Source organism: Podarcis erhardii (assembly GCF_964252035.2).
Source record: "Podarcis erhardii genome assembly, chromosome: 3".
NCBI classification, from domain to species: Eukaryota; Metazoa; Chordata; class Lepidosauria; order Squamata; family Lacertidae; genus Podarcis; species Podarcis erhardii.
Window position 1 is genome coordinate 117,828,145 of NC_138507.1, and position 3,398 is coordinate 117,831,542.

At 43.0% G+C, this 3,398-nt stretch overlaps 1 long non-coding RNA gene across 1 annotated transcript; it reads right to left on the minus strand.

The window, feature by feature from the left end:
* Nucleotides 1–504: 504 nt before the first annotated feature.
* On the minus strand, nucleotides 505–1,736 carry LOC309338845. The gene is made up of 2 exons (XR_014155081.1): nucleotides 1,471–1,736; nucleotides 505–768 (listed from the first exon to the last, which is right to left on the minus strand). It is a non-coding gene; the product is annotated as an uncharacterized lncRNA (long non-coding RNA).
* Between the last annotated feature and the right edge of the window lie 1,662 nt (nucleotides 1,737–3,398).

The following is a 3,398-nucleotide window of genomic DNA, read 5'->3' on the forward strand; positions in this document are numbered from 1 at the left end:
TTAAAAAAAATTGTGCTGCTTTGCTTATTTTTTTTAAGTTGTCTTGCTAGTAGTGCTTTATAGCCCGTAGTTGTTTTACTGATGATTTGTTGATTGTCCTATATGATTTAAGTGATATTTGTCATGTTCCATTGCACCATTATTATTTATTGTTTGCAATATATTATTTCCCTGCATAGGGAAGATTTTAATGTTTGATGTCTCACCGTGTTTCGATTTTTTGGAAGCCGCTCAGAGTGGCTGGGGCAACCCAGTCAGATTGACAGCATATAAATAATAAATACTATTATTATTTAGTTTTTTGTGATTTTTGTGAATGAAAAGTGGCCTAGAAATAGAATGACTCAAATCAAGAAATCTAGAAAACTGAGACTGTTTCAGAGAATTGGGGGCACTGAGGGAGTTTGTAGTAGTAGTTACAGCAGCAGTGGTAGTTCGGTGCTAGTGATAGCTATAAGTGATCGAATGCTTTGAGGAAGAATGAAATACCAGATAGCCACTGAATTGGAAGCAAACTCAGTTTTAATCAAAAAAGAGAGGTTTAGAATTAATCGATCTTGATTGGGAGGTGGATTCTTCCTCTGTTCCGATCGTACGCTCTTGGTCTTCCTTGCATCTCTCCTGAGCAGGCTCTCTACTGGTATGCCACACAGCAATAAATACTTGCAAAGCATTCTCCAACAGACTTCTCATTGGCATGGCATCCGTGGCGGCAATTTCCCCCCATAGTATTGCATGCCAATGCATTTCTTGGGCGGGGAACAACTTCTGCAGGAAAAAAAAAGAAAACGCAAGAGACCTTAACACATATTTGCAAGGAAAGCCCAAAAAAATTGTGAAAGCAGTTTTACACAATATGATACCCATTTAATAATAATAATAATAATAATAATAATAATAATAATAATTTATTAATACCCTGCCTATCTGGCTGGGTTTCCCCACACACTTTGGGTGGCTCCCAGCAGAATATTAAAACCAGAATAAAACATTAAACATTAAAAATTCCCTAAACAGGGCTACCTTCAGATGTCTTCAAAAAGTCAGATAGTTGTTTATTTGCTTGACATCTGATGGGAGAACATTCCACAGGGCAGGCACCACTACCAAGAAGGCCCTCTGCCTGGTTCCCTGTAACCTCACTTCGTACAGGGAGGGAACCTCCAGAAGGCCCTCAGAGCTGTTTTATGAATAGGCTGTTTTCATTCATATGTGCATATTTAGACATCCTTTACCCCAGTATTTTATTCTATTCTCTCTCTCTCTCTCTCTCTCTTGCACATAGAAAAACAGACCATGGCTAAGAGCATGTACAGCCTACTGATCACCATTGAAAACACTGTCATTAGTGTGTGATTCACCCAAAGAGAAGTATTTCTAATGGAGTTCAATGAAAGATTGAAAACCTCCCAATGAAATCCTGTCCTGCCCACGATGTATGTTGCAATCTGCTATGTATGCTACAGTTACCTTCATCCTTCAAAGCTTCGTCATAGTCAGCTGGCAAACCTGGGTCTTGGCCCTGAAGGACACGCAAGTCTTCCAAGGGCTTTCTCCATTGCTTTTGCTCATCGGCTTCATCAGACTGGGCAACCCCAAGGAAGACCACGGCAAAGAAAAGACAGACAAACTTCATGGTTCTTCTAAGACTTGTTGTGTGCTGCTGAAAAGAGTCCCAAGGATGAACTAGCAAATGTGATGCCTTCACAGAGTTCTTGCCTATATATGCAGGTGGGAAGCCAAGATGGCTGCCCTAATGGGATGGGTTCCATTGTTTTTGAAGTAGCACTCTAGATAAGGGTGTGAGATAAGGGTGAATTTGAGATTACTTCATCCTTAGCAACACAGTTCTCTTTGATGTTTTCCCCAGTCTGTAGGCCTTTTGACCAATGTTGCAATCTTTGCAATACACTAGAGTGGTACCTCGGGTTACAGATGCTTCAGGTTGCAAACCCTTCAGGTTACAGACTCCGCTAACCCAGAAATAGTACCTTGGGTTAAGAACTTTGCTTCAGGATGAGAACAAAAATTGTGTAGTGGTGGTGTGGCGGCAGCGGCAGTGGGATGCCCCATTAGCTAAAGTGGTACCCCAGGTTAAGAACAGTTTCAGGTTAAGAACGGACCTCCAGATCGAATTAAGTTCTTAACCCGAGGTACCACTGTATTTCTAATAACCCTCTCGCTCTCCAGATATTTGCCTGTTCATCTCTCCATCAGTCAGCTGACTCACCCTTTTCTAAATTTTATTCTAACTTGAATAAAACATTGTGGGGGCCCAGGTAAGTCCCGCTCTGTGTAATCGATCACATGGCACAGCGCACACACCCCATTTTATTGCAAATGGCCTTTAACTTTGGGGGACCCAGCCGCCCCAAATATTTTATTGTGGGGGCCAAAAAAAACCCTTGGCCCCTAGGAGTTGGCTCCTATGTCCTTGCCATAATCTGCTAAACAATATTTGTTGTGATGGTTCTGCGCCCTGGGGGAAAGATTGGGGGGGAAAGGCTGGCAATGGGTGCTTCAACAGCAGCTGCTACAAGTGCAAAATCAAGCTAGAAATGCAAAAGATTGTTTTTAACGTACAAAAGAAATTAGAAACACATGCATGATCATGATCAGGGAAATTTGCAGCAGCAGCAGCACAGGTGAGATTTTCCAGTTGTCTTAGCTGAACAGGTGCCAGATGGCTAAAATAGTCTAATCTCAGGCTGCAGTAACAGAAGCATAGCATCCAAATCATGAATGATTATAGTTTCACTCCGTTCTACGCAACTTGGGTGCTGTGTCTTGTTCTGGACACCGCATTGAAGAAGAAGAGTTTGGATTTGATATCCCGCTTTATCACTACCTGAAGGAGTCTCAAAGCGGCCAACATTCTCCTTTCCCTTCCTCCCCCACAACAAACACTCTGTGAGGTGAGTGGAGCTGAGAGACTTCAGAGAAGTGTGACTAGCCCAAGGTCACCCAGCAGCTGCATGTGGAGGAGTGGAGATGTGAACTCGGTTCCCCAGATTACGAGTCTACCGCTTTTAACCACTATAGGAATATGGCCAGGTTTGTGAAAGGATCTCCTAGGAATAAATACTGTATTGGAAAGTTGGGCCATCCAATCTGCTTGAAAACTTGAAGGAAGGAGGGTCCACTACCTCCAAAGGGAGACCGTTCCTCTGTTGAATTGCTCTTGCTCTCAAAAATAATGCTTAGTCGAGTTCTCTTGTCTTGTAACTTGAAGGCATTGGGCATGTGTCTCTGCTAGGGTTCTACTCAAGTGTAGGCCGAGCTCCTGACAACTCCCCCCCCCCACTACCTGGGTTTTATCCTTATAGAATCGTAGAATTGTAGAGTCAGAAGGGACACCGAGGGTCAGCTAGTCCCACCACCTGCAGTGCAGGAATCTC